At 47.2% G+C, this 25557-nt stretch overlaps 1 protein-coding gene across 7 annotated transcripts in view; it reads right to left on the bottom strand.

Moving 5' to 3' along the window:
* TCF20 (transcription factor 20) overlaps nucleotides 1-25557 on the bottom strand; it is a 130316-nt gene that overhangs the window by 93422 nt on the left and 11337 nt on the right. For 4 of the 7 annotated variants that reach the window (XM_074577581.1, XM_074577653.1, XM_074577664.1 and 1 more), the window contains exon 2: nucleotides 23747-23857. The exons of 1 other annotated variant lie outside the window; for it this stretch is intronic. The gene's annotated coding sequence lies outside the window, so the exon portion shown is untranslated. Of the gene's footprint in view, nucleotides 1-23746; nucleotides 24106-25031; nucleotides 25129-25557 lie in introns of those variants that run through there. 2 more of the 7 variants (XM_074577601.1, XM_074577590.1) reach the window with 2 other exon arrangements.

The raw sequence follows: 25557 nt of genomic DNA, 5'->3' as shown, positions 1-25557 counted from the left end.
CATCCAGCTCAAATGATTAAAGAGTGTTTCTCCTTGAGGCCACCATTTGAATCCAGCCCAGATAAACTGTAATCCAAAATTGCCTTTGGATAGCAGGTCAATATAGTTTACACAAAACCCCCCTCTGCGTAAGGAGGTGATACAAAACAGGTACGCTAGGCAGGTCATGTCCTAATGCACACTTAGACCTCTACGCCACAAACCAAACACAGCTGCATTTGAATGCATTGGCCAAAGTTTTCTGCATTTTCTTTTAGCAGGGGAAAAAAAAAAATCCCCCCTAGGAAACTCTGTACAAAAATATCCCTTTCTCTGTGCTTTATGAATGAGAATTCACATAGAAAAAGGCAGGAAATGAGGCAAGGTTGCTTTTTCCCTCATTCTCTATATTGCGACCGCAACACACACACACACATTTCTAAGTTTAAGAATATAACCGCATACTCATATATAGCTGCAACTCATCCAAGCACTGGTCACTTGGGAAAACTTTGAAATTCAAGAATTCTGTGACTCTGATCCTACAATCACTACCAGTTGGGAGCTAACATACATTTCTTTTTTTGTTCATCCTGAAGCTTTGAATTATAATTTGCTCATTAGCCTAATAAATATCTCATCGTTGTGTGGCCTGTAACAGCAGAAACGGCGCTTATTATAACAGTTCCCCACTGCAGTAGAGGAAGCTCGTCTGACCTCAGCATCCCTCAGCACCTTAAGCAAACACGGATCCAGTATAGCCACGATCCTCGCAGAGATTTCCTGCTAACCCAGACGTATGCAAAGCAAGAGGTGCGAGTCTCCTCTCCCTGGAGCACACGCAGGCTCTTCTCCAGTCACAGGAGAAATATCCCATCCCCAGAGGTTCTCTCCATCTGCTCCCGGTAAAAAAAATTAACAATCTATGGCACAGGGGCAACACGTGCTGTAAAAAAGGTTCACTAGCTCAAGTGCTTTGGCTGTGCTGAGCATTTCACTTGTGACCAACATAATTTCCTGCCATTCCACTTTTCCCAGGTTGCCTCTACATCTGTCCTGAATCTATGTGAAACTCCTGTTTATACTTGATCCAGAGCCTGGCAAAAATTCCCTTTTAGAATGGAAGGGTAGGAAAACCCAGAGGTATTAACAGATTTTTATTTTTTTAAAAAAAGCTTCTCAATACATATAAAAATGACCCCAAAGTAATGAATCTGTTTTTGTTTGGGTGTTTTGTTTTTTCAAAAAAGCTGAGATTGTGATTCTGATTCTGTTGAAACCTCCCCTGGCCCGTTCCCAAAACATATGTGTGATGAGAAGAGCGATGAGTCTCCCAAATGTACTAAATAGGGCAATTTTGGGACCTCCTCCAAGATCTCTCTCCATCTGCCCATCTCCTGCCCAGCAATTCATTGTGTCCCCCAAATCTCTAACTCGACTGCGTTCTCCAGCCCTGGCATTGGCTCCTATCTCTGTCCCACGTTAATCCCATCACATCCCAGCCCAGAGCAACACCTTCGCTCTTCCCGGAGCTCTCCAGGACTGACACCAGGGTAGTTCTCTGGCTTTCCATTCCCAAAACCAGGTGGTCCCCAGGGCACAACGGCAAAAGGGAGCTGGGCAATCCTATGGCACAGATCTTTGTCTTCTGCTGCAAAAACGGGCATCAATCCCAAAAGCAGAGGCATCAAGTTCTGCCTCCTTTCTACACTGGCTCATGCTTAGCTCCAGTAGCTCTCCTGCCCCATTTCTCTTTGGGTTTACTTTTCAAGCAAGGCTGAACCTTCTAGCAATGTTATCAGACCTAATTCAGCCCTGCTGAAATCCCATCATTCACCTGCACAAAATATGGAAAGAACTAGCACTGATCTTAGGCCCCAGACTAACAATTGTCCCTGTGCACAACTGATTTAAGTACTGATGTGGCATGTGCACAGAGGAGGTGGCAGAAAGACTCTTCTGCCTGCAGCAGGTGAGAGACGGACCTGCAATTTTCCTGGGAATTTGGCTTTTTCCCTTAGCCTTCTGATTTACAGCCCAATCAATAGGTTTCTGCCCACTGCTGCCACCCCCTTTAGTTTCAGAATTGATGGGCGGCAGCGCTCTGGTGCTTTTGTGTTACAGACAAACTGCGAAATGCCACCGAGGCGAGCGCTGGGCTGCATCACTCACGGTCAGCACAACACAACCGGGCCAACCACGCGTTGGAAAGCTCTGCGCCGACCTGGCCGTGCCAAGACAGCCCGCTCCCTCCCGTCAGCAGCCCTTGCCAATGCCATTTCTTGCCCCACAGAGGTTTTGCCAGCGGAGATTATTACCTTGTGTCTCTCTCTCTCTCTTTCGCACACGTATACACAAACATGCATGTTGCATCTGATCACTTCACAGCCTGCGATACCCTCATCACACCCTCGTGAAGCTGGGAAATACTATTAAATGGGGATAACAGAAGCGGGCAAAAAGTAGAGGCAGACCACTTATCTAAATAAGCTGAAAACAAGTTGTTGGACAACACACTGAGAAAATCCAAGTCCTTACTTCTGCTGAGAGGGGCAATCAAGCCCCTCCTGCCTCTCCCCTCCCTACTCTGGCATATTTCCCCTACTAGATCTGACTGAAAAATGGTGGTTTTACTAAGTTAGTTTACCACAGCACACTTACAGTAGTAAGAAGGAACGTGGGAGGCAACTGGGTCCGTTCTATTTGGCAACCGTGCTGATTTGTATCTACTTCAGTCCACCACAAAGCCATGCCCTTATAAACACCCTGAAACCCGCAAACCAAACCCCAGTACTGCCTCATCTCTGAGCTGTAGATTTCAACTCCAAATCATAAATGGCACAGATTAAACGCAAGCCTGCTTCCACTTGGGCTTGTCCATCTGCTTCCCTTCCCTCAGCTCAGTCAGAAAGGGTTCAAGCCTAATTCCTGCTTTCCACAATTTACAAAGGGGAGCCCTTGGGCACATCCTCTTCTGGAGATACAGAGAAGCTAAACAACATCGTCAGCAGAGGCAAGCTTGGGTCTGAACCATGGCATGTTGAGTCCTCATCCAGCACCTTCCCTCCAGTGTTATGGCACACCTTCTCTCCTTTCCTTGAGCTGCACGTGTTGTAAATGATACCCCATCCACAGCACTGCCAGTACCACTTAATATGAACTTGCAGCTTGACAAACGACTACTTAGTGCATCATATCAACAAGTACCTGGATCATAACTTGCCACCCAGACCTGCCCTTTCACCCTACAACGCCTTTTGAAGGCTTTTCCCAGGAAAAACTTATCGCACACTGGCTTCCAAAGTCAAACAGATATAAGTATGCCTTAATTACACTGCAGTAGATCCCACGCCTTTTCAAAGCTTTAAAACACACAACAAAACAAGCCTCTCCTCTCCTCCCCACGGAAGGGCCCGAAGGCACAGCTGGATCCTGGCTGATGGTGACAAAGCTGGTTTATGCAGCCGCGGGTGCTCCCTCCATCCCCTCGCATGACTGTCCCCAGGCACGACTGGGAAGCAGGATCTGTTTCAGTAAGGACAACCACCAAAAAAAACCACTCTGCCCTCCCATCTCGGGCGCAAAGCCTTGCTCTAGCTCAGAGGAGGGCCTTTAGCCAGCAGGCTAGGGGATATTCTGGGCAGCTGGACAACACTGCATTCCTTTCCCTGTGAAACTTGTATGAAATGCTGTGTCTTAGACAGACACTTATTACTGTTTAAACTAACACTTTCCAAACAGCAAAAAAACCACATTTAATCAATATTCCCAACTGGCTCAAGCGCTCCTATCTAAAATGGAAGGAGAAGAGAAACGCTAAGAGGGACAAGAGAGGGAAAAGAGAGTGTTTTCAAATGAAATGAGGAATGTGAGAGAGAACTGACAAAACAGAGATGGTGAGCAAGTCTTTTCCAGAGTCACGCAGGTGCACAGGAGCTTTTCTGTACCAAAGGACACATTTTTGTATGAAGCCAGAGAAGAAACTGCTCTAAAGGAGTGCAAGGTAGGGGGGTGAAGAGAAGGGAAAGTAAAGGAAAAGGGAAGCTCCAGCTGCTCGAGCAGCTGTAATGCCCTGACTGGGACCAGTGGATGATAAGCTATAAAACACCTTGGCTGCGTGTACGGATAAGCATGAACAGAGGGGTCCCTCATTTTCATCACCAGTGTCTGCAGTTCTGGCATGAGGTTCCCTGGATACTTGGACATGGAGAAAAAGTGAAGTTTCTTAGATGCAGGCACCACCCGAGAGGAGGCCTTGCCAAATCACAGCCTCTGCAGCCACAGGACAGAAGCACAAAGGATGTTGCTTTGACAGTCCAGAAAAAAACTGGCCAGTATCTTAATCTAATTAAGACTTTTCTAAAGATAATGAAAACATCCACAGTGGTATCAGATAGGAAATCAGTTATAAACTAGTACAGACCCCCGCAATTCAAAGTATAATAAAGCCATCTGACAGGGACATAAAGAAGCAGCTTCTGTCTCGGGTTCATTGCTCCAAACTAAACACAGCGGAGTTGTTCTCCACTTTCCAACCAACACTTGGTCTCAGCTCCAGCATCCAGGACAGCTTATCAGACCGAATGGGTCCGTGTGGTGTGTGCCTCTGGCACCTGACACTACACCACGGACATGACGCAAAGACCATGCTTCTCCAGTTCCACTGTGATACCCAAAGACCCACCCCGTCACAGGAAAGTTTTGGGTGATTAGCTACCTGGTTAAAAGAGATGTTTTTGCCACTGGCGAGAACCCCAAATAGCTCCTCTGAACAAGAGGCTTCATCACTAACCTGCCATTTTTACTCTTGCCATAAATGAGAGTTTTGGATTCAGCCTGGAGGCAGAAGAGACTCTGCTAATTGCTCGCCTCTTTTTGACAGCTAATGAAAATCATGCACCCCTGCCAGCTCTTTTGCATTGGTCATCTGCCTGCACTTAGTGGACCACGGAAGGAAAAGAACAACTGATCTTGAAGGGGACCAAGTCACCAGCATCACGCACAGGATCCTAGACAGAAAACCAACCATTTTCTCTACATCTCGAGATGCAGCTTACCTTACAGGTTTTGATAAGCAGTTCAATGCCTGTTTTCAGACTGCAGGCAGGCTGGAGAGGAGCTATGCGGTACAATGCCTTCCGGCATCCAGTTTTGTAACTCCACTTCAGGCAACTCATTTATGTTCCTTCTCAGGCCAGGTCAAAAAGGAGCACTAATAGCACCTCATCACTGATAAAGCAGCGACACACAAACCATGATACCCCAAATCCTCCCAGCAAGATGCCACAGTGAAAGGCTTGGAAGAACCACTGAGAGTAGATGTGATTCATACAGCAAGCTTCTCACTCAATTTTGTCCATCGTTCATGTTTATCTTATATAACCAAAATAATCACCAAAAATCCAGTTCTGTGGGATATGACATCAAAGTTTGGACTACCCCATTGCATCGACCTGCAGCCTAGGTCTCAGATACAGAACAGTCCTATGAGAAATAGGAACAACCGGTAAATATAAGGACAGCAAATGCCCCTTCCCAATAAGGCTTACAGATCATAGTCCTCTCACACAGAAACGTGGCTTACAACAATAACTTGTTCAAGGGGTCTAAAAAGAAGGACTGAAATGCAGTGCTACATCTAAGATAAAGCTCTTCTGGGGAAATAAGGCAAACAGCAGAAAGACATTTCCGCTGTGCAAAACCCAGCATGGCCCATCTTCACCTGAACTGCCCACCCACAAGGTCTAATCAACAAAAGCACATGCTCCACTGGTGAGGGACAGGCCAGACGGGTAAAGGCGCACGAAATAGAGGGCCTCTGTGAGGTCTCTGTGACCTCCGCTCTCCAAGGCACGAGCTGAAAGTCACCATTCCAAAAAGCTATGGAAAAAAGGGAGAAGGTTGGGGTGGCGGGGGAAGAGAACAGACTCTGTATTTGAGATTCTGGGAGCCGAAAGAGAATAAAAGGCTAGTTGGAGCCTTGCAATCCACTCTGGTAAAAACCTTATGTGCAGACACAGAACAATGCTGATTTTACACTAGAAACCAGGAAATGAGGTGGAGGGAGAATGCAGGACAGCGCTGTGTTTCTACATTAGGATTTTTAAGTACACTGCAGGATTTCTGTCTCAGAGTACTCATTGAGTTACATCAGACTGTAATGGCCTGTTGATTTTGAGAGATTACGGCAGCGCTGCTGATGCAGGGGGAGAGGAGATGGAAGGAAAGAGAAGATGTGATGTATCGGCCAGCGTGCACACACATTTCAGATGATTACCTACACTCCTGTGCGAGAGAGACACAGCGGATTCACAGTGGGACCAGGACCGAGGGGGGACTGTGCACAGGACCCTGTTAGCAATGTAGGCTGGCACAGGAGGCGGTTTTGGTCCATCCCTGATCCCTGTTTCATTCCCCTGGGGCAGCAGATGCCAAAAGCAACATTTCTGCAGGGGAGTCCCATCCAAGGCTGGCAGGACCAGAGCCACATCGCATGGCACAGCAAGCGTAATGGAGGAGGTGAATCCCGTGTGTTGAAGGCACGCGGCGCGTTCCTGAGATGGATTCAGTCTCACTCTGCCAGGCTGACAACTTTGCCTGCCTGCTTTTCTCTCTCTCCTGTATTTCACAGAGAGATGGTATCCTTTCCTTTTCCTTTCTTTGCTCCCGGGCACAAGCAATCAAGAACAAAGGATGAAAGAAAAATGCAGTGGGGGGGAGTGAGGCGGGGGAGGGACATTTGAGAGTTAGGGAGCAATCTTGAGCAGAGAGAAGAGAATTAAAAAAAAAAAAAAGGAGGAAGAAAGGAGATGCAGAGGCTTGGAAAAAAACACAATATGCAAATGAGGCAGAACAAAAATCAGAGCTGGGAAAAAAAATAAAATAAAATCACACCAAACAAACCCACCTCTCCATAAGCTCTCTGTCTCTCATAGATAGGGGGATGCCATCAAGGTGAGGGTTCCCAAAGCCTTCTGCCACCCTCCATCTCCAGCAGACACCCGTGGCTCACTGCAGGCAGGCAATCTGCCCTCTGGGGCATAGCGAGGGAAGGGAAGTGGGAAGAGTAAAGCGATTCTGGAGCAGTGAAAATCCTTGTTTTCTCTCTGAGGTAGGGAGCTGTGGGGCAAACAGAACCAGCCAGGTGCTTCTAACATGATGTTTGTCAAACAATCTGATTTCAAGCTTCACTGGAGTAGTCCCTCAGCAGCTGCTTTAATCTACCGCAGCACTTCTCCCCCACAGCAGGCTGCAATTCTCCTTGTCCCTCCTCCGCTCTTCCACCAGGACAGAGGCCCCCCAGGAGCAGGGACCTCCATCCGTCCAGCAGCGGATCGCCTGGCAGACCAAACCACCTCAGGCCACACCACAAGCTAAGCAGGGTCAGGCTTGAACTGGAGCTTTCCAAAGGTCATCCAGCTGCACAAGGAAAAGGGGGGTTTTGCCGCTGCAGATGACAGTATCGCTCTCAGAGCAGAGCCCTCACACTGCTCAGAGGTGGGTGTCAGCAAAGGTGGCCTCTTCCCTCTGGACCGCAGAGTAAATAACTCATCCATCAGCTTGTTCATTAGTGACACCGTAGCTGGTGTTGTGTTATGACACACCATAGTGCAGTTACCCTTCTACTCATCATCATTTATTTCTTCTCCTTCCAAGGTCTGGCAAAACATCAGTGCATGCTCCTCAGCTGGGAACAGTGAGAGGTGTAAACGGGAACTAGGAAGCAGCAGGATTCCTGGCTTTCGGACCAATGGGGCTGACTCACTGATGCCACTTTTTAGCACCAGTAGTACTCTCCTTTCACATCAACAGCAGCTCCTTTCCCCCAGCTTTCTGTTCACCTTCCTGCCCACATTTCTACTCCAAATATTACTAGTTGTTTTTCTAGTTCTGCCTGCAAAGACCTGAAGCTAGGGACCTATAAGCTATGGGCTGGTCTTTACAAAACAAAACATTAAAAAAAATTGTTATCAATATCAGAATAATGGATTATTACTTCTACTTAGTACCAAGGAGCATCATTTAACTTAGTAAATATTAGCTGCCCAGACCCACAGCTGTGTTGCAAGTGCTAGTTAGAAAACAATTTAAAGAAGCTGACAAATTCCATAGCAGAGGTGTCTACGCACCGGTTGGGCGCTTAAAGGCAAAGGCGAAGCCTTGCACTGTATTTTACAAAGGACTGCAGAAATGAAGGTAGAGTGGAGAAAGGAAGCTGTGCACGCATTGAGGGCAGTAAGTTGTCTAAGGGGAAAACAGCAAGAGAACAAAAACGCAGCGGTGAGGAGGGGAGGGAGAAGAGGACAACAAGTTTTAGCAGAGATCTTTGCTGGGCAGATCAGTAACTGCAACCGCCTGCAAAGGTCTCTCGCACCTCCAGCAACCTACGTGGCTGCACGCACCAGCTGCATTTCCCAAGAGCTCCCTTGCTCCCAAGTGCGACTCCCCCACCCCAGAGACGCGCGGGGAGGCAGCGCGGGAAGACATATGATGTCTCAGTTCACATCTTAGCCGGGTCTGTGTCCCCATCAGTAAGAACCGCCACCACAACTGACACTAATTGGTTCTCTTGTTGTCATGCTGCAGAGGTGACAAGGACCACATAGGCACAGACAAGAAGCTTCCCTCTTTCCGGTCCCTTCAGGTCACATCTAGGCGCCCTGGTAGGAACAGTGTGCGTTCATAGCTGGTACTGCCACGATGTGTGTGATGCCTGATCCCTGAATAAAGAGCATCACTATCTGGAGCTGTCGAGCCTGCGTCACTCACTGCAAGAAGCAGGGGGGGGAAGACAACTACCAGCTTAAACCAGATTTTACTGGTAGGAGCACCACCACAATCCAGGCTCTCAGGGACTTTACAAGGGAACCTGAAACGTTACCAGCTGCAGTTGCAGCCTCCATACCCTCCTTCAGCCTGGAAAAACAACAATTAGCACACGTGTACCTTAGTGCATGCATGTGTTTGCATGAGCCTGCAGTGCAAACATACACAATAAACAGAGCGAGGAAGAAAGAGATTGTTGTTTGAAGCTCAAAGCAGCTATTTGTAAAAATCAGTGTGCAAGTGAGAATGAAACATAGACAAGAATTACTTTCATCTTTCTGGGAGGGAGAGAGGGGGGCAGGGAATTAAGCACACACACACCCGGAGCAATGCCCAAGAAGAATTATGCCGCTCGTGATAAATGCACTTTTCTGGTTCTGTGAAAAATCTGACATAATGAAAGTACCTTGAATGCAATTACCGGCACTTGTTTAGCATGGCAGGGCATTGCACTGCCACTGGGCTCGCTCCTCTCTGCTCCCAATTAGCATGCCAAGTACTCTAGCCACACACATGGGCTCACAGGTCAGGGATTGGCGCAGAGGAGCAGCAACCAGCTACCTGCCCTCCAATGAGGGAGCGAGTGATGTGCTGGAAAGCTTCGTCTTCCTTCATTTTACATCCTCCCATCCCTACCACACTCTTTTCCTCCACTCCTCCAGGGTCTCTGGAGGCAGTGATAAAAACCGCAAACTCTCCCCCCTCCTCTCTCAGCTGGTCTCATTCACGGCTCATGGCAGACCCAGTTTCCTCTGGGGACTCACTAATGAAGACGGCCAACGTTAATCTCTTTCCCCCTCCCTGACGGGTCGATTTATAGTTCCACGGAGAGTCCTGGATTGCAGCCAGAGGGCTTGACACATTCTTCTTGTTCCAAGACAGAAGGGGGGGGAAGAGACAGGCTTACGAGCACACACACACACACTGAAGACACACACGCGCATTTATGATTTGGATTTAGCTGGAAGATGCAGCTGGAAAACCTGTTTACCTGTTCCGAAACGGCAGCTGAAGGGAACAGTAACCAACAGCGCTTTTGTGTATATGTGTATACTCCAAACATCTTTGTGTTTCCATAGCACCTCTTTCAGCCCAAAGACCCCAAATCACAGGGATCACTCCCTCATCACCAGGATGAAATAAAGCATCAGTTGTGTGCCAGCAGCATTACCCGTGAGTCATTAGGAGAGGAAGCAAATGATAACTTCTCCAGGATAAACGGCAGGGGGAGGGGAAGGGGAAATTTTAGACAGGCAGAAAGTAATGAACTGGAATCGGGCCAGGACACCGAGGTTATTGTCCCCTCATCTCGTGAAAAGTGCGGTGGGATCTTTAACAATCGATTGATTGAGGCCTTGGCTCTACCTCTCATCCATCCATAAGAGGTTCCAGCAGTAGTTGCAGCTTCTCCAAGAGCGATGCTGGTGCACAGGCTCAGGAGCGGCTCAAAGAAATGTACCCTCCAACCTGCCTTTCTAGTGGCATTGCCTGCACTGGAACTCCTCAGACCTGTCATTCCCACGGCTGCACCTTCGAAGGAAGGAAACTGGAGAGACGGAAAGACTCACATATTTTTTCACCACTGAGCTATAAGGGAGTATCCTTTCCTCCCCACCAGCACTTCATTTTCCCCCCATTTGGCAGTCGCTGCAGTAGCCTCACTGCATCCCCCAACTTCACGCTATTTGTTTAGTTCAGTCCCCCGTCCGCACACCGGACTCGCCCGCAATGACAGCACGGCTCTGCTAATAGGGTCAGTCAGTGAGCTACTGCTGCAGAGCCGCAGGGGAGCACAAAACACTGGCTTTATTCCTGTAAGACCTATACATTACCTTCTCGCCCCCGCCCCCTCAGGAACCAAGTGGTGGATTTAAAAGGAACACTGTCAAGTCATTTAGGCCCATTATTTTGCACTAGAAGAAATGGCCTTTACAAAGCTCAATGGAAGCACACTCTCATTCCATCTTTAAGTAATCTTGAAGGTTTCAATTGCAGGGCTGTAAACCACAATGCAAAAAAGCACAGACAAATAGATCAGATCAGATATGAGACTACCCAGACACAGAGTTCCACTTGCCAAGCTGACTGCAGAGCAAAAATAGAAATGAACGCTGCACATAATTATAGTATTTTACATTTCCACTGCACTTTCCATCCTGAAAGATCCCCAAGTGCACACACATGTGCATGCATGTGCATACAGAGAGGCAGGACATTGGGAAAATTCACTTGCTTGTGAAAGATACCAAGGAATCGTGGTCCAGTAATAACAGCTTGTACCGAACCAAAGCCTTCATTAACACACACACACACACACAAGCTCGCAGAAAATCATTATAATGTGAAACAAGACTAAGCCAAGCCACAGCAATCTGTAGATCAGCAGCTCCAGCACTTCTGCTGCTGCTCAGCGTTTCCCCAAAAACAGAAGATTAGAAACTGATCTTTTATTAGCTCTCACCCTCTGTTTCCCAGTGAAGCCCAAGGTGCCAATTCCACTTTGCTACTGCAGGGCAGGGGCAGCTCTGCAGCTGTCGATCCCCAGCCTTCCCCTCTCCCGCTGTCGAGCGCTTTGCAGGCTGTAAGCATGCCCAATCTCCAGCCCTGTGGGCTGCAACGGCCCCATTTTGCAGGCAGCAGAGCATCTGAACAGGGGAACCAAAGCCAGGGACAGTGTCCTAACCATGGTGCTCATCTTTCCCTCCTGACAAAAGAGCTGGTGTCAGGTACAAAGGCCCGTTCTCTACTTGTGTGCCACCCAAGATGCTCTGAGCAAGGATGAAAAGAAAAGGGCCAGGAAAAAAGAGCACTGGAACATAATCAGAAGCAGAGATGTGACACTCTGGCAGAAACCTCCAACTTTCTCAGGAGGCTGGGAGGCAGGGGAGAAAAGAGCAGGCGCTAGTTCAAGCCTCATCTTAGGATGCTGGGTCACTCCCTTCTCTTTCCTGCATGTCTGTAGCAATTCAGTTTTGTCTTCCACATATGAAATATCTCATAGCAGTTTTAAACTCCCATCTGAGTACACAGGCGTTTCGATGTTGACTTGTGGCCAAGCATATGAAGAATGGGGGTAGGAAGTTCAAGAGGAGACAGAGAAGGCGGCGGCTCTGAGGGCACTACAAAAACGATCTGATAGGTCAGGAGGAGGGAAGGAAACAGTCTGAGGTTATGAAATGATACAACAGCTGGATAGATAGAGCTGGGATTTTATTTTTTTTTTTTAATGAAAAACAGGAATCTCACCAACAATACAATGTAATCAAGTGTAGTATGCAACTACCAGTTCAGGGAAGAGCCTGCCTGCTAGTAGCCTCAGCCCTTACACTAGCGCGAGGCTGAGATCTGCTTTTGATGCCCCTCACAGAAGATTCCATTCACTCAGCAACATGCTGCAGTCATGCCTGAGGCTCCGTGAACGACCAGCACGTGCCCTTCTCAGCGGAGATTTTTGGGGAAGGAAGAGATTTTGTCAAGGACACTGCAGCAACACCCTCCTCTATACTTAGGGAAACAGCCACGGGACTGTTAACGTCCAGAGAAGACTCCAGGTTTTAATAAGGTCACATCTGAAAGAGCCCCACATAATAAGCTGCATGGAAGTCAATTTATCGACCTCAGCACACAGGGCTAAGTCAAGCCTGCTGGGATTCAAAGTTGTGGTTACAGGGCGCGTAGGTAATTCATACCTGATGCTCGAGGCCATCCCCTCTGGCTGCAAATGGGAGACCAATGCGATTTCTTAAATATCATTTAGTTTAATAGCCCAGTGCATTATTCAGGAATGCAAGGAAGAGCCTGCTTAAAATAGCACTTTTATTTTGACAGTGTCACTTTAACAACAAATAGCTGGCTGCTCAGTTCCCTTAGCGGGGAGACAGCAGGTGCTCAGCTGGCTGATTTAGCCGCAGCCGCAACCACCACCACGAGCTGCTGGGTGCAGTTCACAGGCTGCAATTCCCTACTCGCCACTATGTGACTGCAGATTCCCAAGGAGGGGGAAGGGCCAATGGAAGTGAGAGAAGAGGCACGGGGGTGAGCTTGGGGTGAAGGATTATTAAATTGACGATCAAACCTGATTGCCGCTTCCTTGGGACACCCTCATTGGACCCATGGAGGTCTCTGGTGGGCACCCATGTCAGCTGCCTGTCCCCAGCCTTGTGTGCTCCCCTTCCTGCATAAGGGAATTAAACACTGTGGCCAGGTGACTCCTTTCCCCTCCCAGAAATAACATGCCCACTTTTCACCTGCATACAACATCAGCAAGATACTCCGTGGTCTTCTGAGACCCTCCCCAATGGCTTCCTTCTATGAAGTCAAATCAGTGTCTTCAGCTCTGCCTCAGTAAACAACTACAAAGCAAGAAAACCATCTTGCACATCCTTGTGCCTACAGAAAAGCAGGGCTATGGCAATATATCTTAGCAGAGGGGATGGTAAACCAAGTGTCTTGTGGCATGAGATTGCTAGAGATGACCTTAAAATAATCTTTAAAACTAAAAATAGACAGGTGCATGTGACTTTGTGGTTTGTTTTTTGTTTTAGTTTGGGGATTTTGTTTTATTTTTAAAAACATACTACATAAAGAAAGTCAAGACAAAATTTCTGGCTGTTTCCTTTACCTCCCCCATCTTCCTCACCTAGCAATGGAAGTTTTTTCTAGGCTGAAAGATTATGACAATCAGTGGATGAAGAAAATTATGTCCTTCTAAACAGTGAGAAACTGAAAGCTGTAATGCTTAAAAAGGAATGGGATTTTACTCAGCCCATGTCAGATTCTAGTTGGTCTCCACTTGCTTTTGTTACTGGCTGTACCAAGACCTGTATTTATTCAGTTGTTTTACGCTGAAGACAACCACTAGACTCAAAACTCTCTTACCTACAATTAAAGTATTAGAGCTCACAGAAACATCCATTATACCTCAGCAGCAGTTCCCTAACTAACCCCCCCCAAAAAATTAAAACACAGAGCACGCATTATTCTTTATTGTAGCCTTAGATATATCAGGCTTGATGACAGTACCATTTCTTAAATCCATCATGGTGGGGTGAGGGGAAGAGATAAATTGGTACAAGCCTAGTGTAAAACAAACATTCCCTTTGGGTCATCTTTAAAACTAATCTGAACACTACATTAGAAAGCACGCTTAAGGAGACAAACAAAAACCTTTCAATTGTTTTATAAGCATACTATCAGCGAAAGAGGCCTGAGTAAAAATAATACTATATGACTGTACGAGCTGACTGTTATTGTTGGCTACTCAAGCAAAGCAGGGCTTCAACAACCCAGAATTTATAGGACTGAGAGCCTGGTGGGTCTCTGGTTTTGATTTCGTGCCAATTCACATTCACTCATGCTCTTGGGTAAGTCATGATGCCGTCAGCAACTTCAGTCCAGCTGAAAAACTGGGTTAAGAAAGCAGTGGACGCTCACCAAAAACTAGGCCTTGCCTGCACAGAGACACAAGGAGAGGCAAGCTGAAGCACTTTAAGCAGACGGGTAAAATGGCATTAAACCCCTGTGTGGACAGATTTAAAAAGAACACAAATGTGTCCCTGATTTGCCTGCTTCACCACTAAACCGATTTTTACTAAATCAGATGAAAGTTAATTTAAATCTAAATAAGACTGTGGTCAGATCAGACAACCAATCCGGTCAGTGAGGGCTAACAAGTTGCCGTCCTTTCAATTAGATATCAGTAACTCACCATATGTGCTTCTAGTCTTCTGTAATGCAAAGAAACTTACAGTATCCTCAGAGAAATCTCCCACAAACTGTTTTTGTGATACTTAAAAATCAGAGGGGACAGTTTGGCTGTGAGTCAGCAATCTGGTATGTTGGCAGGGGCAGGCTACAAAGGATGTCCCTAGAACTGCCAGTCTAGCACCGTTCCTCGGCTCCAAAATTAAATACAGTCAAACTTTTAATTTCCCCCCCAGGAAAAGACAGAAATACAGCTTTGACCCTGCTGGGATGCTGTCTGAGGAACACCCAGAGATGTTGCCACCTAGAAGGGGCATTCATCTGCAGCAGGACGCTTTCCAGCACTACAGTCATTTGATGGGAACAAGAAGCCAGACGAGGACTGTTGGCAACTCTCACGCATGCTACTCCAGGACTGGGCACGGACTCAAGAAAACAACTTCCCAGCCTCCTCCCAACAGTGACCCCAATCATGCACCTGCCTCAACAGATGCTGGCATGCCTTTATGGCCTTGACGAGAAGATGCCTCTCATACATTGGCTTCCTCATTTGGAGGAGGCCCACCCAAACCACGTGGGCCAAATATTGGGTGACCTCCTGTGAGTGGACACAGAGAGCTCAGCTCATTGCTGAATACAGGGGAGATAAGGAGCTGGCACAGTAGCTGTTTCCTGAGGAACAACAAGTTACTGGCACCAGGGAAAAAGCTGGTTTAGCGTCTACCTGATTTTCTGTCCTTCCTGCCCCAGGGTTACATCGCCCTCAATTGGGATTTTGTAAGAATGACATTGCAAGGACGGAAAAGAGACACCACTGCCCCCCCAACCCTCCTGCGGTGGGAGCCACGGGGGGTGGGCTTGGTCCATCATACCCGTCCATATCATAACCCCTTCCAGCCAGCCTCTCAATGTGCCACCAGGGCCATCCTCTCCCGGCTGCTCTGTCTCATCAGCACGCACCAACACCAGGGCTCCTCGCTGCTTGCTCTCTCCCCCTCTCACCAGGGCTATGCAGCATTAATTCTTTGCCAGCAGCTCTGGCTCTCCTCGTGCGTATTCCTCCTCACAGCTCCAGCGAGTGCACCTCTGCTCTGACCCACTGCCCCACACCGCATCCCTGGCTGCCGGGCTTCTGAACCTCAGGACCCACAGCTGCCCCAGACCGGCTGCCCCCAGCCCCCGGCAGCACTCTGCGTGCGTTTGGAACAGGAAAGCAGCAAAACCCCCATTGCCCCGGGGAGCCGGCTCAGACCACCAGCATCATCCTGCCTGCACTTTAACTAGCACGTTAAGGCTGGAAGGGGAAAATGCCCAGTGCCCCCCCCCCCAACCTGCACCTCCCTCTGCAACCCCACCAGCTCCCTCCCCTCCCCAGCTCCCCACCGTGGCGTAAACCCTTTTGTTTCTCGTCAGGAACATGGCAATTATTTCAGAAAAATCTCTCCCCTCACCACTGGTAGAAATACCACAGTCTGAGACAGTAGCTCTCTTGATGATCGCAGACGGTGGAATATTCCAGAAAAAGAGGAAGATTTGGGGAGGGGAGGAGGTATCTGGGATCCAATCTTCTTCCTCTCCCTGCCAACCCCCCTCCATCTCTAGCAGATTTCATTTGTATCATCAGGATTTCTGTGAAATTTTCACTCAACCCTCCCTCTCTCCCATTTCAACTCCTGGCTAAGCTCAGTCAAAGGTGCACAAGAATAACATGCTGCTCCACTTTTCTCACAGCCTGGACAAATAAGTCTTCAGCTAGCCACATGCAAGCCATTAAAAATATATTAACATACCCAGCAGGGTCTGTCACTTTTTCTTTTCTCCCCCCCTCCCCTTTTCTTAAACACAGAGAAGGAAGAAATCTTGCCACAGTAACAAGAGGTTTTCATCAAGTCTCATTACCTCAAGCACAGCCGCACACCACAGCCCCCACAGAGAACAGCCTTCGGTTCCCGCTGTCATTAAAGGAACGAAGACCTTAAACAAAAATTAATCCCAGGACAGCATGAAGTTGGGAGCACACAAACAGTAAGGCAGGGAAGGGTGCATGAAAGCCGAGTGGAGGAGCAGGAGCAGAGCCACCAGACAGGGCTCCACTCAAGTGGCTTGGGAGGGATGGGGAAGGTTAAACGTGTCCCGCAGGGCAGGGCAGGGGCAAGTATTTTCAAAGCTTCAAGCCAACATCCAGAGGTATGCTGTATTTCCCAGAAACTTAGTGACACAGCAATGTCCTGGAACATTAATACGGCTCAGGGTAAACCCAGACCAGCGATTACAATAAGCAAGAAGCCTTTTCTAAATCTGAGATGCCGAACAACAAGGATGGTTTTGCACACTCTCTGACACACGTCCATTTTTACTCCAGGGGGTCCTCAACCCTTCTGCATGGCATTGTGGCCCACACTTTGCAGAACTCCTGCACAGCACATCTTAACCTGCAGCAGCTGCTCTAAGCCTGAAGCAGGTGGCTGCTGGTGTTACTCGTTTGGGAGGAGGGGTTGAAGAGTGGGAGGCAGCAACTCTACATTTAAACAAGGGATTTCTAAACCAGGGGGTTGTTAGTCAAAGCACTATCAAGACAAAGTGCCCTGAAACTGTAGTTTCTCAAGTATTTCTTTGGGCAAATCATGGGATTAAGCAGCTTTCCTCTCCACCCTGGCTACTTTAATCCAGATCAATTCCATGATCCAGTTCAGTGTGCAGCAGCATGTTCAGCTGCACGGCACAGCTGAACAAGCAGCTCAGGAGCAGCAGCAGCAGCAGGGGCTGCTGAAAACAGCGCTCGTAAAACTACACCCTTGGATTCAACAGGCATGGCACCGAGCCCCAGGAGAGCAAGACGCTGCATGCAAACTCCATGAAAACAAAGATAAAGGAAGAAGGATACTTCATGCATGGCTAACTGGAAAGAGAGGACCTGAGCCAAACAGGACATAAGAACTCAAAAACCTGGTGACAGCATGGCCATGTATTAGGCACCTCTAGGTGAGACACAAGTTTTATTTCTCCCATGGGAATGGGGGAAAGCAAAAAGCTCTCCCTTGTGAAGCAGGCAGCGCAGGAAAGGCAGAGCTACGCAGATGAGCCGATGATGGTAAAGCATCGATGAAAGGTGGACAAGAACCTCTGAGGAGCAAGGAGGAAGATGAGAACCCACGGCAGGTAAGGAGTGGGAACCATGCAGGGACACCAGAGAAATAACTCCTTGGCAGTGATGAGGAGCAGAAGGGAGCCAGGACATGAACTTGATTACACAGAAGCAGGATGGGGATGCAGATGGGTCCACCCTGGGCACAGCGGAGGGGATCAGGAGAAACATTAAAGGAAACTACTTCAGGACTCTGGTTTCACAGCCATTTCAGTTGTGAACAGTTTAACAGGTCATTATCTGCACAGTTCATACACCCTCTGATTCCAGAGTAATTACATCCATTCTGTAAAAAGACATCACATAATGAGGTCTACCAATATCACAGAAGGAGATAGGAGAGTAAGCAAAATGTCTGACTGTACTAGGAACAGATCAGAAAATAGCGCTGATTTCATAATGATATGATACAAGTCAAAGATATATTCACCTCTGCAGCACTGAAACCTGCTCAACTTATCCTACCTTGGAAAGGGAATACAAGGAACAGAGGGGTTTCAGGAAACGGCAACAAAGAGATTTGGAAGACAGCAAATTCTTATGTGAAGTCCACACATGCAAAACAACAGCTATGTGCTACAGGGGGGGAAAAGTCTTCTAGTGCAACCACACTGTTACTGCGTACCAGAGCTGTGACACAGTGGGTGCACACTCCTCTCCCCAGGAAACCCATCCATCCTCTCGCAGCCAGCCACCACAAGCTGGCAGTAACTGCCATCAGCCATGGGAGCGAGCCATGCCTTGAACACAGAGCAAGGCAGATTCATTTCCCACACCTCCCAAACGGGATACACTGCACACAGAGTCTTCACTGCAGCGCCTCATGGTTGGTATTTCCACCACGGGTGGGTTGCTCTCCCTACCCTCTTCAACATAGACGACACAAACTCCGTTATGTAAAAAAAACCAACAACAACTGAGGGACCTGATTTAAACTGATTGCAGGAATATCCTGGAGCCTTACTCGCACTCCTGAGTTTGACAGCAACGTAATTAGGTCAGGGGATAGCTTTGCTGTAACAGATTCCTCGGACTTGGCTCTATCTGAGGTAGAGATGCACGTGAATGCTGCTTCATCTTGTATATGCTTAACTTGACAGCAGCCTGGATTCTTGAAAACCTACTCTGAGTGACCAGCCCATCTCAGATCGCAACTCAGGCCCTTAATATGGGCTCCCAACTCCGTACTTCTGCAATGGCCTCCAACAGCGGTGCTAAGGACAGATGAGTTTTAGCCAAGGTACAGCTGCCTGCAGCTGAAACCAATCTCCAATAAATACCAGAGAAGGGGAGGCAGGCAGGCTCTAAGCAGCATGTGCAAGGAAGCCACTTGTATTGACGCAGGCTAAGGTCATCCCAGGGACCAAGGAGTTTGACACCCATGATTAAAGCATAATCAAGAAATGTTTCCTGACAGTGAAGTCTATTAGGCTGTGGAACATGTTCCTGGGGGAAGAGGAGGAAGCCTCATCCCAGTGCCTTTGTAAGGAGCGACGGGGCAGGAAATAGAGAACTGAGTCCCAGGACTGGCGAGATAGCCTGATGGGGCCAGTCCCACAAGACACCTCTTTCAGGACTAAGACTGACTTCAGAAATTCCCTCTGCCCGTCCTGCAACATCTCCTCCCCAGTTCTGCCCAAGTTCTGCTTGCCAGGCGGCACCGTGGACTAGATCATTGTAGCCTCAGACATTTCACATATTTGGAGGGATGGAGCTTTTGACTCACATCAGGTCACTGATGTATTTTACACCACGGCCCTACCAACGGTTGCATCCACACAACCGACGGGATGACAGCCGTGATACAGGACAAGAATGTGAGGTGGGAGGTGAGCAAATAGGGATTTCTTAGTCCATGCTACAGGTATCTTTATACTAACCCTGTGTGCATGAATTCATGCAAAGAAAGGCAGTGGAGGATGCAACTAGGGTGCAGCGCATTAACTAAACCATGACTTAGTATGGTCAGACTTGTATAATTGGACATGACCTAACATATATGTAAATTATCTTAATTTACAGCAGAGAATGTCCCTGTTAATAATATATATGGTATCAAGTAAGTTTCTGACACACTAGGCTGGCACTAACTCAGTGTTTTAGGTCTGAATGACTGTCTCAGTTTTGACTTTATTTAATGTTTAATTGCCTCCCTTAAACATATCCTTTTTATATTTTTTGAACGCGGGGAAAGATCAGCTTGGTTTTGAACTGTGCAGATTGACAGGAACGCATATTTTGCCCCATTTAAAGCTAGCAGACGCCTATCTCCCTTTTTGGTGTTTTTTTATTTTTTGGTTTGGGGATGGGGGGGAAAGGAGGTGTTAAGAACATCACAAAGTTCAGAATTAATGTCTCAACTTGTAACACTCTTCCCCCTCTCCCACAACACTGGTTGCAGAAGCTACCCACGGCTGACACTACTCATGAAGCTCCATATGGTTCTACTTCCCCTCATTTTTCCTCAGCCTGACAAACTTTGGCACTGCTCAGGTTTTCCTGGTCCTTAGGAAACAGGAGAGATTCCAACAATTCCAGCTTCTCCTTCCTTTGCTTTTACAAAGCTCCCACGGTGCCATCTATGAAAAACCTATTTTAATGGCAAAGCAAAAGGCAAATTTGTCTGAACGTCACTGGTGGTGCAGAATTTTTCATGTTGCGCTTTGTATTGGTAACAATTACCTACATTGCATTAGAGTTGAAGGACTTCAGTAACATCAGGGTCCCTCATGCTCAGCACAACATACACATACAGCAACAAACATCTGTGCCTGACAAACAGGCTAGTAAAGTTATTTTATTTAAGGTAGAAAGGCTTCAAAATGGAGTGTCATTTTAAAGCACCCATGAGTTGACAACAGTTTGTGCAATTCACAAACCATTCAAAGAAAGCTTCCAGTACACCCAGGAAGTAACCGTGTACACAGTGAGTAGTACCCTGTATGCACCATAACTCAGCAAGTGCTTTTTGCAGCTCCCTTCTACACTCAGTCAGGAAGGATATAGATCATTACAGCCTCCAGCTATAGAGCTTTAGCTCACAGAGTAGCAGCTCACACTTTTAGCTCTGGAGATCCCCAGTTCAATCTGCTGCATGTCAGCCAAGAGGGCAGCTGTCATATAATTACAGCCACAACTTTGCATGTGAAAAAGTAGGGAGAGCGAACAGAGATCTTATTATAGCATTCTGGTTGCAACCTGCCGAACAGCTCCCTATTTAAAGTAACTTCTTGTAAAGAGGAGGGGGGAGAGAAAAAAAAGGAAAGACAGTCTTACAGCTCAGCTTCCCAATTCTCTCTGTTTTGCAGAAGGAATCAGTGCTGCTTTGCAAAAAGCCTTTTGTTACAAATGCGTATGTATATTAAACGAAGCGTGCAAGTACAAAGCAAGGACTAAGGCCCCAGCCCCATCAGTGCAAAAAAAGAAAGAGAAAAAAAAATTCTCATTGCTCCAACCATGACATCTGAAGTCCAACAAGGCATCTTAGTTTCTTTCTGAACTATAATCATTCACCAGCAGCCAAGCCATTTGGCTATGCAATTTAAGTATTAAAATTTAAGTTCAAGAAATCTTAACTCAATTACATCTTGTTTTCTTCAAACTGTACATACAAGCTCTCAGGGAGACTTAACAGAACAGAGAATCAGAAGAAGAGTATGTTTGAACTACAAAGGTACAAACCATGGCAAAAAATTCAGTCTCAAATGAAAAGATCTTTTAATGAGTGCAACACAAAACAATTAGACCAAGTTTCTTCTTATCCGTTAATCTCTCTGCAGATCCTTCTGCACACACACAGCAATTTTTGAGCCAAACTTTCTTACAAGCCAAGATGTTCAAAAACAGAATTTGAAACAATGCAATCCAGTTTTAAAGAAACATTAGTTTCCCCCCAACAATTATTCTAGAAATTTGTCTTTCCTCAGTAAAGCTATTTCAGGCTTAAGATACAAGATTAAATTCTTTGCAGAACATTCTCCTCTCCTAGACAGTCCCATCCATCCATCTATCTGTGACCCAACCCATGGGTCCCCCGTTGCCTGGGGTTAAATCGACCGCTTTGGACCACAAGCAACAGATGGGAGCTAACTCTCCAATTTCCTGCAAACTACTTACCCACTTGCTAAATAACACTCGAAATAGACCGATCTGACTCAAACTGTTCAGTACCTGCCTGCAAGAACACAGACTCGCTGAAACATGTCCACTAGTTCATGCATGTTACACCAGTGGCCCTTCAAAACTTCCCGAAATGCAGTGCCATGCTTCCAACAGGATTTGAAGGAGAGGTACCTAGTAGACAGCCAAGCTGGAAGGTGTTCAGATGGTTGCTAACACCAAGCACAAGCCTGCAACAGTTAACTCCGGAATTCAGCACAAGCACGGACACACTAACAGTTTGTATTTAAACCAACTGAATTCTCTGGTGACATCCTCGCGTCAGCCTCATTTCTAAAGACACATTTTCATTTTGCCCAGAGAGTCTTCTGCTCCTCACCTCAACCAAGACCTACTCAGGAAACACACACACTACCTGACCATCTCCCTCCCTTTTGAAGAGGGTGAGGGAAAGAATTGAGGACATGGAGCCCAGTTTTGAATAAAACTATGTGCAGCTGCAGCAGCAAAGAAACATTTGGGACTGATTATACACAAGCAGCAAAACCCTGGCTGGGCTCATCCCACAGAAGGGAGCCATAAAAGGTTCACCTCTCCCTCACCTACAGCAACCAGGCAAAGCTCACGAACATCTGAGCCACACTTGTTGCAGACGTCCAATGAAAGCAGTACAACCCTATGCAGAGATGACTGAAATGAGACACCATTATGCTGTTTTCTGGTATTATTTCTATAAATTTAGCACCGCTAAAAGGTTCCAGATAGACATTCTCTGGAGACAAAAATCCTTTGCCTACCCTGAGAAGATATGCAGAGAGAACAGCAGCAAAACATGTACGTGCTTTTCTCATCTCTCCCAGCCTGCCGAGGCTGAAATGACTGACAAAGGTCCAAAATGAGGGACATATAAATTATTAATATAGCACTACTAGTCTTGCTATTGCTGTGACAGTGTAAAAACTTAACAGAGGCAGGCTCTGCAGGGAAATATTTACTTCAGAATCATTCATTCAGGAAACTTACATACTGAGGAGAAAAGAATCATTCTGCAGCACGCTCTGTCAAACCCCTCAGCTTTAAGACCCTTCGTTTCTAAAGCAAAAGCAATTTTAACAAGAACAGGAAATCAACATGAAGCATAAGACGCTTCGAATTTCAAGTGAGCAACACTGGAACAGCATTACTTCCGGACACAAACCCTAACACACATCTTCTCATGCCTGACCTGGAAAGTCCATCCCCTTCTGAGAGCCAGATAAGTGTTTTGTCTCTGCAGCCTCTCTGCTGAGACAGCCAAGTGGCATACCAGCGAGAGGATAATGGGTAGCCGTGCACTAGCAAGTGGAAGGGAGCCAAAAAGCCACTTCAGTTTGCCGCTCGGGCTGCAACCTGTGCTTTAAGCTCACGTGAGGCTCCAGATTCACACTCTCCAACCTTTTATTTCATTCCAGGTCTCACGCTGTACCTGCTGCCACAGTAGCCAAGTACCCATAAGTAGCACACAAAGATGTGACTTCCTACTCATCTATTTGCTTCCTCTCCCCTCTTGCAAGGGGAACAGTTTATGCAGGGGTATTAGTCTGTTTTACATTAATTTCCAGAACCGTGACAAATGACCTGAACTTTGACATTTCTGAAGAAAGTTCAATTATTTTCATCTTTCTTAGTAATCAGAATAGATTTACTTTTCATTTAAAACACCAAATTTCCCTCCCAAAATATTTGAAGTAGTTACTGAAATGTTTTCTTTACCAAAGCCCTGCAAAGCCTCGTGATTATTAATAACATTTTGAATATAAAGAGGCACAACATTACTCCATAACAGTAAAAAAAAAATGCATGCAGTCAATTTTTCACACAATAAAGTAATTAATTTTTAAAACTAGTACTTTCCATTAAAAATCTTGCGTTTAAAAAACCAAGGTTTCCAGTAACTCTAGACGCTGATGGGGGCAAAGAAAAAATAGACCCTACCCCCAGCTGGATGGCATTCCTCTCTTTGGATGCAATGTGGTAACATTTGATTGATGCATCTGATCCATTCCAAAACTCCAGGCGATGTTTTAATCATCAATGGTCAGAATCCTATTAATTTTCAGGAAAAAAAAAATAGAAAAACAGAGTAGAATATGGAAGCAGGACATAGAGCACCTAGCATTTGTCTAGCAGATGCAGCTGATTTAGCTAGGTCCGTAATAATCAACAGATTAAAGATCCGAGTTTATGGCAGAAACTCACATCCACCAGCATAAGCCCCCTCCTCCCCTCCACCCTCTTTCTGCCACCTCAGACCAACCCAGTCTCCCAACACAACCTGGAACATTAGTCCCATACCAAAGGAAATTAAACGGGAATAGGAAAATGAGTGGGAAGAGATAAACCAGGGTAAATAGGGGTAGCATGAAGAGCCCGCTGGCATGCAACCAGGAGTCTGAGCAGGCCCTTACTACAGCAGAAAACAGGAGATCAGGCACGTACAAAGAGATGTCAGGAGAGCAGATGCGAGAAGGTGAAGGTTCAAGTGGTCCCTGAGCTCAGGGGGTAAAAAGTGGCAGCAGGCAGAGTACATAAGTGAGCCCCAGCATGCACAACGAGCTCAGCCTTCACAAGCAGCAACACACCAGGCGACCCGTTAGCTTGGCGTCTGCTGTGATAGGCATTTTCATTATCGATGGGCATGGTAGAAGAAATATAGTGTGAACCTTCCACATTAAACAAGGCTTCCCGGTCTGCCCATAAATTAATTTTGCTATCAGCCAAACCCAGATCCACCAATATCAACCACTTTTGCTCTGAAACAAGCCTCCACTTACAGTCTTGCACCAAACAGTGTCAGCGCTGATGAGCACTGCAAGCCCTCAGGACCTGTCAATGTAAGAGGCTGCACAGCCCCAAGAGGAACTGACCCATTCCAGCAGTGGCCAGAAGGACAGCATGGTCAGTGTGACCCCACTTCTAGCAGGCCAGCTGATGCGTCAGACCAGTCCACGTCCCAGTCAACTGACCTGGAGCTGGGCACCTTCCCACTAGAAGTGGAAACAGGGCTGAATGGTCAGCAGGACAGCTGGGAAATACTCCTGCTCTAGCTGGCCGGCCACCTGTTTGAGAACGTGAGCTCACAAAGGTCTCCGGGCACATCAGTTTGTTGCCTGGTTGCTCCTTACTTTTGTTCTGTGTTCCCAAGCATTGGGAGGATTAGCAGCCAAGAAGAACTGGAGGGGGAAAAGTAGGGAAGGCAAAAACAAGCTGACATACTTACAAAGGGAAGGGAGCAGCAGGCTGAAGACCTTACAGCAGGAAAGTGATTGCTACAGTGCAGAGCAGGAGCTGGGGTAAATAGGAGGGGGCTGTTAGCAGAAAGCAGGCAGGCGAAGGCATGCCACCATGGGGAGCAGGAAGGGCGTGTAGCCCAGGTCTGATAAGTCAGGTGTCACCACCAGAGTCTTACACCAGCCCTTAAAGCTTCTACCACCGACCAGGAGGGCTCTAGGCTCAGCAACAAGCAGGATCTGCCACAAGTGTGCCCACTCAGCAGCTTCAGGTAGTCATTTAAGGCATCTCAGGCCCAGACCATTAAGTACCCTGAAGATAAGGACACAGACCTTGAATTCGACATGATGCGGTCACAAGGAGCTCACACAATGAGAGGATACACTCCCAGCCCCTGCACAGTTGCAGCTCGCGCCTCCCTTAGGCTCCTCAGAGCAAGCAGTTGCAAATCCAGCCGGACCGCATTTGCAACCAACCCCCCCGGCCCGTCAGGAGGGCCCGAACCCCGGACCATC

Source organism: Larus michahellis, chromosome 1 (genome assembly GCF_964199755.1).
Source record: "Larus michahellis chromosome 1, bLarMic1.1, whole genome shotgun sequence".
In the NCBI taxonomy this organism is placed as follows: Eukaryota; Metazoa; Chordata; class Aves; order Charadriiformes; family Laridae; genus Larus; species Larus michahellis.
Note: the sequence above shows the minus strand (reverse complement) of the source record. Positions and strands in the feature narration are given on the sequence as shown.